This window comes from Triticum urartu, chromosome 6A, assembly GCF_056163025.1.
Source record: "Triticum urartu cultivar PI428250 chromosome 6A, HENAU_Tu73, whole genome shotgun sequence".
NCBI lineage: Eukaryota > Viridiplantae > Streptophyta > Magnoliopsida > Poales > Poaceae > Triticum > Triticum urartu.
The window spans coordinates 65,520,559-65,534,470 of NC_141878.1; positions in this window are offsets into that span (position 1 = coordinate 65,520,559).

Genomic DNA, 13,912 nt, shown 5'->3' on the forward strand with positions numbered 1-13,912 from the left:
GGAGCACCCCGCGGCAACAACCCGGCGGGTGGTGCTGATAACGCTCAGGAAGTGGTGGACCGGGCCCAAGCACGCAGGGAGGCTGAGTTAGCCGCACAATATCAGGCTCGGTAGCTTACGCCGGTTCGTCCAACTATTTCGGTCGAACCCGGTGTTACTTCTAGCTCTTTGGGGGTTCCTTGCCTTGTCCCCGCTTTATGCAATGTGCGCCTACCCAAGGATTTCAAGGGCCCGCGCAAGGTACCAAATTACACGGCGGATTAACCCCCAGAGACATGGGTGGAGAGCTATGAGATGGCCATGGAGATGCTGGATGTGGATGATGCGGCATGTGCGAAATACTTCACCATGATGCTTGAAGGAACGGCCCGCACTTGGTTAAAAAGCTTACCGGCCAATTCTATCAGTTCATGGGCCCAATTACGAGCCCGGTTTATCAATAATTTCAAGGATACATGTAAGCAGCCCATGTCGATAGTAGACTTAGCTGCCTGTGTCCGGGAGGAAGGAGAATCGACGACTCATTGGGTGCGCCGGGTCTCACAAGTGTTGCATTCATCAGACCGCATCAACGCTGACACCGCAGTCTTAACCCTAGAAGGCAACTGCCAGTTTGGGCCCCTAAAGCTGAAGTTGGGATGGATGAAGCGCCATTGCACTGACATGGGGACCCTCATGGCTGCTTTGGTAAAGTATGCTGATTCTGATAGTACCAAGGATCCCGAATCTGATGATGACAAGGCAGGGAAGGGAAAGAGGAACAGCAACTCCAAAGGTCAGCAGCATCACTGGGTAGGCAATGGTGGTGGAGGCAAGCATAAAGCGGATGGTAACATGGACTTTGTGGCTAATACCAACGCGCAGGACAATGGCCAGCGACACAAGGGTAAACCAAAAAATCGCAGTGGGGCACCCAACCCTAACCCGGATCGCCTAAATTATCTACTGAGCCAGCCCTGTCCAAGACATGGGACGAAGGAGGTGCCAGCAAACCACCTTTGGAAGGATTGCTTTATTATGCAGGAGTTCAAGAATTCTAATGCTTTCCGGTATGATCACGGCTCCGGCGGTGGCTCAGGATCCGGGCCGGGTTACGGTGGAGGAAATTCCGGTTCAGGATTTAATGGTAATCCGGGTGGACATAATAATCAAAATAATCAGAACAACCAGGGTGGTTATAACCAGCAGCAGCAATAGTCAGGTTACCAGAGCAACCCAAAGCAGTTGAATAGTGGGAGTACCATGTCTTCACCACTAGCTTGGACAAGCAAGACCGGAAGGTTCAGAGGCGGGCAGTCAACTCTATTGAACCGGCCGTGCCCCGTTATCTATGCTGGTCTGAACAGCCAATCATATGGAGCAGAGAGGATCACCCTCCCCAGGTTGATAATCCGGGTCAGTTGGCTCTGGTGGTGGCACCTCAGGTGGGAGGTTACAAGTTCACCAAAGTGCTCATCGATGGAGGGAGCAGCATTAATATCTTATACTATGAGACCTTCCGTCGTATGGGACTAACAGATAAAAATCTCAAACCGTCTAATACGGTGTTCCACGGTGTAGTACCTGGCAAGTCAGCATATCCTGTTGGTAAGATAGCTCTGGAAGTGGCCTTTGGAGATGATCATGATTCCAGGTCGGAGACATTGACGTTTGAAGTGGTGAAAATCCAAAGTCCATATCACGCCCTTTTTGGGCGACCGGCCTACGCCAAGTTTATGGCACGGCCCTGTTATGTGTATTTGCAGCTCAAGATGCGGGTTACAAGAGGACAATAACGGTTCACGGAAGCCGTAAAATCGCTTTGGAGTGTGAGGAAGGAGATGCGGCTTATGCAGAGTCGGTTTGTGCCACCGAAGAGCTGAAGTATTATAAGGACAGTGTTGATCCGGCGGACATGACTTCATTAAAAAAGCCAACTACGGAGCATGATCCGGCCCTGAAGTTCAAATCGGCAGCAGAAACTAAGCTTGTTGACTTCGTACCTAGCGATTCGTCCAAGCAGTTCAGCATCAGTGCCAACTTGGATCCGAAATAGGAAAGCGCGCTCATCAAGTTCATCTGTGAGAATCGGGACATTTTAGCATGGAAGCCCTCTGACATGCCAGGTGTACCGAGGCAACTCGCTGAGCACACCCTTAATTTGGATCCTAAATACAAACCGGTGAAACAGTTCCTCCGCCGGTTTAACGAAGAAAGACGCAAGGCGATTGAAGAAGAGGTAGCCAGGCTCTTAGCAGCTGGTTTTATTGTTGAAGTTTTTCACCCTGAGTGGCTTGCCAATCTGGTGCTAGTCCTTAAGAAAAACGGCACCTGGCGCATGTGTGTGGATTACACAGATCTTAATAAGGCTTGTCCAGTAGATCCTTTTGCCCTCCCCCGTATTGATCAAATCATTGATGCTATGGCGGGTTGTGAGCGTTTAAGTTTTTTGGATGCATATTCTGGCTATCATCAGATCAAAATGGCAGTTAAGGACCAGGAGAAGACGGCATTCATAACTCCCTTTAGAGCCTTCTGCTATGTGTCTATGCCCTTTGGGCTCAAAAGTGCCCAGGCAACTTATCAACGGTGTGTACAAAATTGTCTTCACAAGCAGATTGGCCGTAATGTACATGCTTACGTGGATGATATCGTGGTTAAGTCCAGGGAGAAGGAGACTCTGGTTGACGATTTAAAGGAAACCTTTGATAACCTAAGGACGTACAAGATGATGCTTAATCCGGACAAGTGTGTTGGTGTACCGGCGGGCAAGTTATTGGGTTTTCTGGTGTCCAACAGGGGAATTGAGGCTAATCCGGAGAAGATCACAGCCATCACCTCCCTGGATAAACCGAAGTGTATCAATGATGTTCAACGCCTGGCAGGCCGGATTACCGCGTTAAGTCGGTTTATCAGCCGCCTTGGTGAGAAGGCAATCCCTTTGTATCATATGTTGAAGAAGACGGATTAGTTCGTCTGGAGTTCTGCTGCTGATGAAGCATTTGAGGACTTAAAGCGGCAATTGGCCAATCTGCCTGTGCTCACCGCTCCCATTGACAAGGAGTCGTTACTGCTATATGTTGCTGCTAATGCTCGTGCGGTCAGCGTGGCTATTGTGGTGGAGCGAAAGGAGGCAGGTAAGGAGCATCCGGTTCAACGTCCGGTCTATTATATCAGCGAGGTACTCATTGAGTCCAAGCAAAGGTATCCGCATTGGCAGAAGCTGGTGTACGGAGTTTTTATGGCAAGCCGGAAGCTTAAGCAATACTTCCAAGGGCACCCAATTACGGTGGTCAGTTCTGCTCCTTTGGGGGATATCATCCAGAACCGGGAAGCGACTGGCCGGATTGCCAAGTGGGCTATAGAGCTTGGGCCGCACGGATTGAAGTATGTGCCTCGGACGGCGGTGAAGTCTCAAGCACTGGTTGATTTCATCAATGATTGGACGGAAATGCAAACACCTGAGGAAAAGCCGGATCACACATATTGGACCATCCATTTTGACGGATCCAGGCAATTGGAAGGCTCGGGGGCTGGAGTCGTATTAACTTCCCCATGAGGTGATAAGTTTTGTTACGTTCTTCGCTTAATGTTTCCTTGTACTAACAATGCAGCTGAGTATGAAGCCTTGCTCCATGGTCTCCGGATGGCTAAGGAGATGAACCTAAGTCGAGTTAAGTGCTTCGGTGACTCGGACCTCGTGGCTCAACAAGTGTCTGGCACTTGGGACTCCAAGGACCCACTCATGGCAGCATATAGTCGTGAGGTGGATATTGTTGCAGGTCATTTTAAAGGCTATCAGGTGGACCACGTGGACCGACGGAGGAATGAAGCGGCGGACGCTTTAAGCCGGCTGGGCTCTCAGCGCAAACCGGTCCCGCCCAATGTTTTTCTGGATGTGCTGCACAACCCGTCGGTCAAGCTCCCTGGTGAAGCGGATTTGGCTATTCCTGATCCGGAGGCTCAATTGGTAGCAGCTCTTCATGTCATTCCGGATTGGACACTTCCTTACCTGGCGTACATGAACCGGGGCGAGTTACCAGAGGATGAGATTCTGGCCCGACAGATAGTCCGGCGGTCCAAGTCCATGACTATTGTCAATGGCGAGTTGCATCATTGCAGTATATCAGGGGCGTTTCAACGCTGTGTGTCTCCTGAAGAAGGTTGTGAAATTTTGCGTGAGATCCACGAAGGAGATTGTGGTCACCACACCGGTTCAAAATCTTTGGTAGCTAAAGCGTTTTGCCATGGCTTCTATTGGTTAACTACTCATGCTGATGCGGAGGATCTGGTCAGACGATGTGACGGTTGCCAAAAGTTTTCAAGACGTGCTCATGTGCCGGCTCAAGAATTGAGAATGATTCCAATTACTTGGCCGTTTGCGACTTGGGGGCTGGATATGGTTGGGCCTTTCAAAAGGTCCAAAGATAAGAAGACCCACCTCCTGGTGGCGGTTGACAAGTTCACAAAGTGGGTGGAGGCAGAACCAGTTAGCAAGTGTGATGCGGCCACGGCGGTTCAGTTTATCAAAAAAGTGATTTTCCGGTTTGGCTTTCCACACAGTATCATCACAGATAATGGTACCAATTTGTCCAAGGGTGCCATGAAGGAGTTCTGCGAACGGGAGCACATCCGGCTTGACGTTTCATCAGTGGCACACCCACAGTCCAATGGTCAAGCAGAAAGGGCTAATAAAGAGATTTTGAGAGGCATCAAGCCCCGGCTTATGGTTCCTTTGCAGAGAACACCGGGTTGTTGGGTAGAAGAATTACCATCTGTGTTATGGAGCATCAATACCACACCCAACAGATCAACAAGATACACACCATTCTTCATGGTCTATGGAGCGGAGGCGGTTCTCCCCAGTGATATCCGTCATGATTCACCTCGTGTGACGGCTTATGTTGAAGCGGACAACGAGACAGCACGGTGAGATGCTTTGGACCGATTCGATGAAGAGCGTGACATAGCAGCTGCTCGCTCAGCGATTTACCAACAGGATCTTCGTCGTTATCACAATCGCCGAGTTAAAACCAGAACCTTTCAAGAGGGAGATTTGGTGCTTCGGCTCATCCAAGACCAGACTGATATGCATAAGCTATCCCCACCTTGGGAGGGACCTTTTGTGGTCAGCAAGAATCTGCACAACGGGTCATACTATCTGATCGACATTCGAGAGCATAAAGACTCACGTACATCAGAGGAAGAGACCAACAGGCCGTGGAACATAGCTCATCTTCGGCCTTACTATACCTGAGCCATTGGCTCCACTTATGTACATATTACGATGATGTATATATTATGATTAAATATAATAACCGGAACCTCAGCTAAAGCGGGGTATCTGTTCTTTTACATCATGTGTGGTTACACGGAGTTGTTCTAAAGCGGCCTCCGGTTTACCCCTTGAGTTAGCTTTTCAAAAGCATCATGTTATATCACTTGGGGGCTTGGTCGTGTCCGAACCAATGCAATACCTCTTGATAGGCGAGAGCCACCAGATCACTTGGGGACTTGGTCATGTCTGAACCAGTCATGCCTCTTGATCGGCCTAAGGCCACAGAATCACTTGGGGGCTTGCTCGAACCCGAACCATTGCCATGCCACTTGATCGGCATAAATGCCACGGTTTCATTTGGGGACCTGGCTGACTTGAACCATAGCTACACCTATCGGGAGCTTGGTCGTGTCCGACCATGGTAACGCCATCTGATCAGCTCAAATAAGCCTCTTTTTGCAAACGGTTTTGTCATTGCCTTTGCTTCACATTTTTCTTTGAAATATATTTCTTTCTTTTTATTGCGTTTTTTAAACCGACAAAGTTTTAAGCCGGTTCAAACTGTAAATTGACGGAACACGGTCCATTTTAATCCGAAGACTATTTGCTCGGTTTGATTTTTTGTTAACATCCTATTACGGAGTAACACGGTGTTTATTATAACCCGGCACGGTTTACATGGTAAACCGGCATCATATATATACAGGAGCTGCTATCTCCTCCAACAGTGTGGGTTTATAAAACTCCGCTTCAAGATTGGCCAAGCCAACTTCACGTCCAACGATGGTAGGTATTATGTATCTCAAAATTTGGTCATATACTTAAAAAATTCAGATGTTTTGATTTCATGTATGCAGACATCATATTCCGCCTGATGGTACAACCGCGGTGGCACTTTAAGATTTTTATTGTAGAAAGTACTTTGGAAATTTCATCACCCAAAGGAAGAGTAAGTTGCAGTAATTATGCACGAAGGCATATCAGCATCAAAAGTATCAGCTAGCCTATTACAAGGCAACACGGTGCCCACAATAAGATCATTGTTTTTCGCAAGCGAGAAGCAGTTTTAAACCGGCTTCCAGTTCAAGCTTGGTCACCAGCCCGGCCTGATGGTTGTGGGTCATCCCGCGCTGCTTCAGCTTCAGTTTCTCTACCCAGCGGCTGGAAATCAACAGTTGTCCAGTCGATTCCCATTAATGCTTGAAAGACAGCTTCATCATGGATCAGCAACGACGGGTCAATATTGGGAGCGTAAGTATGCTTACGGATTGGAGGGATAAGATTTTCCGCTTCATGAATTGGTGCAGCTACTCGCTTGTTTTGATTGTCATATTGGGCTTGATAATGAGACAAGTCTGCTTCTTCAGCCAATTGACAAGCTAGCGGACGCACCTCCCGGTTTATTGCTCGCAGATCCGCTTCACTAAACTCTGACCCGTCTTCCTTCAAGCTGGGATAGCCCTGAGCCGCTTCAATAGGGTCAAAATCTGGCACCCAAGATTTTTCCCGGATTAAGGCATTGATCGCACCGGTTCGAGCAACAGATTTCTTCAGCTCTTCAACCCGGGCAGGAAGCACCGACAGTTTCATTAGAGTGTCCTGAATCAAAGTGGGCGCCGGCTTGTTGTGGGATGCAGTACAGATGATCCGTTGTGCACCAGTGTACAGTTGTTCGATCAACATGTAGGCGGCTTTCAATTTCTTCCGCACATCTGACCCCAAGTGACCAATGTGTGTCCCTGAAATATCACCAAGGGTTAACAAACCGGTAGCTCTGTAAGACGGCAGAATCAATTCAAAAATCAAACCGGCTTACCAAAGATAGCAGCGGTCATGGCATGCACGTGCCGCTTTATGCTGGTCAGTTCATCCACCACCGGTTTTAGTGCAGCCTCGGCGTCTTCTGCTCATTTGGTTAAAGCGGATTTTTCAGTAGCCCAATCCGCCCGCTCCTTCTTGAAATCCTTCTTAAGCTGTTCCATGATGCTTAAGGCGCTGATCAACTCCTCTTTTGCTTTTGAGGTTTCAGTCTGTTGGGACTTCAGATTTTCTTGGAGATCGGCGATTTGGGTCTCTTTTGTCTTCAGCTCAGCCTGCATACAGACAGTTATATGATTCAGCAAGCAGTGCAAGAATTGAAGCAGCAACCACATAACAAGTTATGCACTTGGTGCTTGGGGGCTAATGCCTATTTGATCGTCATCTTTCAATTTATTACAAAGTCCCAAGTTCAATACAAGTATTCAACTTGGCACTTGGGGGCTAATGGCTATTTGTTCAAAAAAGTTCTGATGCGGAGATATTAATTACTTAAGTCCCGGTTTAACTACACTAAGTTGAACCGGCCCTTGGGGGCTACATCAGCGAATTTCGAGGCATTAAGATTTATATTAGTAAGTCCCGGTTTGAAAGAAGATTACAAACCGGCCCTTGGGGGCTAGGAGAGTCAGCAAGAATTGAAGCATACAAGCAGGAAAGAGCATATGGAAGTTACCTCATATTTATCTTTCATCATGTTAACCAGACCGGGTTCATAGTCACGACTGGTATACAGCCGGTTCAGATAGCCGGAATGGATGTCTTGGGCGTTTAGAGCAGCGTAAGTCGCCAGATCAACATTCCACTTGCCTTTGCCAAAGGCAGCAAATTCCTCCTTGGCAGTATGTTTAGATAAAGCGACGGGATTGCCTGGCTTTGTGCAACCAATGCCAGTAATGACAACCTCATCATCCTTGGCATCACCGGTTTGAACTGGGGCCGTTGGCTTATCAGTAGGCTTTGTTGGATTGGTGGATTTCTCAATCCGGATGGGGCTTGTGGGCTGGTTGACAGGACTTGAGGTATCAATAGGCCTCTCTTCAGCAATAAGATCATCATCTCGCTGCGGTGGATCATTGGGTATGTCTTCAGGAATAGTTGTTTCAAGATCTGGTGTTTTGCCCGGTACAGGGATGGCATCCTCCTCGGCCGCTTTATCCAGGTGAGCTTTTTTGCTCGGCCTAGGCTTGGCCCTGAAAGGAATAACAAAGTCAAATACAGCATATGTTCCAAGGTGATGTACTGGACATATTAAGATAAGTATGGCTTACCCAAGCACCGTTTTGAGCGGTGGCAGCTGAGTAGCCGATGACTCGCCAGAGGATGAGTGGGAAGTAACCTGATAATCGGAGTCAGATGGATTAAGAGGTTGACGAAAACAGCCCACTTTAGGACAAGCATTGACAAGCAAATTAGAGACCTCTGAACGGCGTTTCTGAACCGGACTATTCAGTAAACCGGTGGAGGTAACTACCTGGCCGCTGTGCCGGGTTGTGCGGCGAGCTTCGTGCTGTTGGGTCTTCATAAGAAATTTGGGATCCAAGTAAGCAAGAGGATGAGAAAATTTAACTTTCCGGTTTGCCTGACGGATTTTTAGTGAAGGCAAAGGTTCTGAATCGAAAGAGAGAATAATTACCTCTGCAGCATCAGCATGGCTGGCTTCGGCATCATCCTGACAAATATCACCATCAATAAGATGCATGAAAAATAAGCCAAGTGAGTCAAGCCCTACCTCAAGGTCCGGATTATCCACATCATCATCAGGGGCCGGATTAGAGGATGCAGTGGTCCTTTTCCTGTGGGCAGTCTTCTTCACAGCTTTAGTCTTTTGCTGGGTTGATCTTTCCGGTTTGTCTGGTTTTTCTGGTTTCTCCTGCGGCAGTTTCTTGCTCCAAAACGGATCATTGCCTTGGTTACACAGACACTGATATTAAATAATGACCAGATATATCAATAACAGGTTCAGCAAAAAGAAAAATCAAACTCTTACAGCTAGTGGTTTATTGGTGGCACAGAAGGGAAGCAGGCCGGTTTTAGCACAGATGTGTTCCGGTTCATTCAGCATCTTGTTCACAGCCTCTGTGATTTCTTCGTCGGTGAGCTGGATGTTAGCATGTCGCAGTGGGTCATCAACACTACCAGTATACTCGCACATCAAACCGGAGCGCTAACTAAGGGGTAGTATGCTCCATGATATCCAACAGCGAGCGAGATCAACCCCTGTTAAATCGTTGGCCATAAAGGCTCTGAGCTTGGACAGTTGAGGAGCGTATTTGCTTCTCTCCTTGGCAGTCAACCTTTGCGGAAAAAGGTGTGTATTGCTAAGCCACTCCGGACGAAAGCCAGGCAAAGGATTTTCACCAGCAGGGGAGGTGTCTTTGCAATAGAACCATGTTTGATTCCACTCTTTGGGGTGGCTATGTAGCTTGGCATGAGGGTATGTGACCTCTTTCCTTTTCTGAATCGCCACACCGCCCAATTCCGTATTGGAACCATCAAAAAACTCAGTACAGCTGTTTAGATGGAAACAGTCTCTGAACAACTCCACTGTGGGCTCCTCTTGAAAGAACGCCTCATAGAGCACTTGGAAGTGACACATGTTTGTAACAGAGTTGGGACCAGTGTCTTGTGGGTGGAGTTGAAAATCGGCTAAAACGTCCCGGTAAAATTTAGAACCGGGCGGCTTAAAGCCCCGGGGCAAGTGATCTACAAAAACGACGACCTCTCCTTCTTGAGGTGTGGGAGGGCATTCTTTGCCAGGAGCCCTCCAATGGATGGTATCTTTGCTGCCTAAGGCGCCGATCAAGACTAAATCGTCTAGTTGAGCCTCTGTGACGCGAGAAGGAACCCAGTTGCACTCATATACTTGCTTGGCCATGATGAAATCTACAAGGTAGGTGATCCCGGTTCAAAAATGCATTGATTAAGGTACATTGGTATGTGCAATGTTAAACCGAAGACAGATCTATCTAAACCGGAGTTTTATGAAGCAACAACATCTGGCGGTTCAACAAGGGGACTAATGGTATATACCGGTTTGGCAATTTTTTCTACAAAGTTAAACTGCCTGATCTAAACATTGAAGCAGATGAGTAAGTTTACAGAAACAGATTTCATAAGACTTCTCTACAGCGACGGATCTGAAGCAAGTTCAGAAAATAAGGAAAATATTCAAGGTTCAAAAAAAGAACAGTACTGAATCAATGGGCAGAGATACATATAGATCTATGGTCTTGAGGCATGAAACTGAAGGCGGATGCTAAAAACTACCGCTACATAGAGTAAGGATTCACAGATGCATCTAGGAGTTATCGTATGAACACGAAACAGGCGATGAACACTAGAAGAACATGAAACCCTAGAGCAGATCTGTGTTGAAAAGAACAGAAGACTTATTGGAGATGAGAAAGACGCGGAAGGTTGCCGCGGTGCTCTGGTGCGCCCAGGTTGATGCAGCGGCCAAGGTTGATGCAGAGGTTGACGGTGGCGGCGGAGCTCCGAAGCTGGGCGACGCGAGGAAGACGAAGCACAAGGGCACGGAGGGGAAAAAGAAATGACCCTTCAGTCCTATTTATAAGGCAAGGGACAGGAGTCAGGCGTGAAAATCAAGGTACCGTGGGTTTGGAAACGAAGATGTCGCCTTAATTGTCGCAGACCTATTAAGGTCCTTTATAACAGGTGACGTCACGCTGGTTTACAATGACCAGACAAGATGACATCACGGTGGTTCAACAAACTACAAGAAGATATTGAGGATGAAGATTTTTGCTAAAGGATTGACATGAACATGTTCAAATCAATCTAGGGCCTAATGTTGGGGATATCACTACTGGGCGTAAACCGGCCTATCTGGGCCGGGTTAACTTCGTCAGTAGTTAAGTATGTTAAAGCCCAAGAAGGCAGATGAGGGCTCAAGGCCCACAGTCGGTTCAAGGCCTGTAGCCGTAAACCAGCGTTGGTATTTAACTTGTATTGTAAGTTAGGAATAAGTAGAGACCAAACCGGACACATCTATGAGCCGGTATTGGGACTCTGTGAACCGACGGGCGTCACCCGTGTATATAAGGGGACGACCCGGCGGCGGTTCAAGGACAACAGACAACAACTCGAGACATAGGCGAAGCTTGTTTGCTCCCTGGTCATCGAAACCCCATCAATTCCATCACAACTAGACGTAGGCTTTTACCTTCATCAAAGGGGCCGAACTAGTATAAACTCTCTTGCGTCCCTGTGTCCGCTTTAACCTCTTCAAGCTAACCCATCGCGATGGCTCCACGACTAAGTCCTTTCTCTAGGACATCTGCCGTGACAAAACCACGACACTTACCCTTGTTCTCCTCGAGCTGCCTCTTGGCAAGGACGAGCTCTTTCCTGGACCCCTCGAGGTCCTGCTTCAGTACGGCGACCTCCGCAGTTAGTGCGGCGGACGCCAGCAGCGAAGCCTGCATATGCATATTGACATACTTATATTAGACTCCTGCGATATTATTCGATCCTCTGTTCGGCTTTTCTTTATGAACGCCGAACAAAGCATCAGGGCCTACTGTCTATGCGGTAATATTTCTACTACATTTTAAAATACTTACCTTGAAGCCTGTTAGAAGGCTGGCATAGGCTTCAGTCAATCTGCTCTTGGCGGACTGAACCTTCTGGATCACCGCACTCATGATAGTGCGGTGCTCCTCATCGATGGAAGCGCTGTGAAGTGCTTCTAGCAGATTGTCCGGCGCCTCTGGATGGACAGAGGTCACCGGCACAGGCGTCTTGCCCCTCTTAGAAGGAGGCCGCATGCCCGAGCCTGGAACCGCTGGAGGTTCCGGCGCGGTGTTCGGCTAAGGGCCGAACTCGGAGCTCTCAGGGGCCCCATCCCCTCGGCTCCCGGAGTTCAGAAGGTCACCTTGAGGCGCCTCTGGGACTGTCTCCCCTCGATCCGGTGCCTCTTGAGACAACACCTCGGCGTCGTCGGCAGGATGAGGGAAGGTGGCGGTCGGGACTGGATCGCTATCCATGTCCGACAAGCCCAAGGAGCCGTCCGATGATACATCGATACTGGCTCATGGCGGCCTACATAATTGCGTTCGGCGTTAGGGAAAGCAGTGCGACAAAGGAATCCTATGAGTTACTCTGGTATCCGAATACTTACGATCTCCCCGGGGGCTTGACCCTGGGCAACCACTCGTCTTCGCCTTCGTCGGCGGCGGTGGAACTGTCCGGAAGGAGAGTCCTTCCCTTCTTGGACCCTCCGGCCTCCCCAGTTGGGGCGGCCTTCCTTTTCTTGTCTCCCCCAGTCGGTGGGGGAGCATCTTCTTCTTCTTCCTCGTCTTCGGGGGAAGAGTGCGCCGCAGAGTCATCGGACGGTGAGTCCGACGACGCCTGGCGTCGGGAACTCTTTCTGGTTCCCTTAGCCTTCTTGGTCTTCTCCGGCACCGTATAAGGGGCCGGAGTCAACATCTTCGCCAGAAGAGCGTCTGCGGGGTCTTCGGGCAAAGGAGCCGGACAGTCGATCTGTCCGGCCATCTTCTGCCAGTCCTGTCAAAGGTACGGGAGTTTAGATCCCGCATAGAGTCAATCTATATAAAAAATAAGTATCCTGTGAAAGGTAAAGCAGCTTACCGCACTGGCTTGGCGCTTCGCGCTGAATCCGCGGTCCTCAGTAATAGGGGGGACCTCGGCACTTTTGAACAGCACCCTCCAGGCGTCTTCATGAGTCGTGTCGAAGAGCCTGTTCAGAGTTCGGTGCTGCGCCGGATTGAACTCCCACAAGTTGAACTCCCGTTGTTGGCACGGGAGTATCCGGCGGATGAGCATGACTTGGACTATGTTGACAAGCTTGAGCTTCTTGTCCACCATGTTTTGAATACATGTTTGGAGTCCGGTCAGCTCTTTCGAACTACCCCAGGACAAGCCCTTCTCTTTCCAGGAGGTGAGCCATGTGGGGATGCCAGATCGGAACTCAGGGCCGCTGCCCATGTAGGGTCGCGTGGCTCGGTGATATAGAACCACCCCGATTGCCACCCCTTTATGGTTTCCACAAAGGAGCCCTCGAGCCATGTTACGTTGGGCATCTTGCCCGCCATGGCGCCTCTGCACTCCGCCTGGCGGCCGCCCACCACTTTCGGCTTGACATTGAAGGTCTTCAGCCATAAGCTGAAGTGGGTCTTGATGCGGAGGAAGGCCTCGCACACGACGATAAACGCCAAGATGTTGAGGATGAAGTTCGGGGCCAGATTATGGAAATCCAGGCCGTAATAAAACATGAGCCCCCGGACGAAGGGATGGAGGGAATCCCAGTCCGCGGAGGAAATGGGTGAGGAATACTACCCTCTCATGGGGCCTGGGGGTGGGGATGAGCTGCCCCTCATCTGGGAGCCGGTGCGCGATGTCGTCGGGCAGGTATCCGGCTCTCCTCAGTTTCTTGATGTCTCCCTCCGTGACGGAGGAGACCATCCACCTGCCTCCCGCTCCGGACATGATTGGAGAAGGTCGAGGTGGGAAGTGCGGACTTGTGCGCTAGAGCTCGAGTGTGCGAAAGCGGATGGGTAAGGGAGGAAGAAGGTGTGGATAGAAAGGTGAATCCTTATCCCTTTATATGGGCGGACGAAACTAAGCGTCCCCACTTGCCTGGTAAAACTCGCTTATCCCCCAAGCGCCGCAATTGATGGCGCGGTTGGGTTACCCACGCCCGTATTGATGAGAATCCCGTAATAAGGGGACACGATCTCTGCTTTGACAAGACGTGTCGAAAAACTGCCTGGCGTTATGTGCGGGGCTGGTTAAAAGAAACGGTTTGAATAATCACCGGGCCATGATGTAATGTCATGCTGCCAAGACAACCCA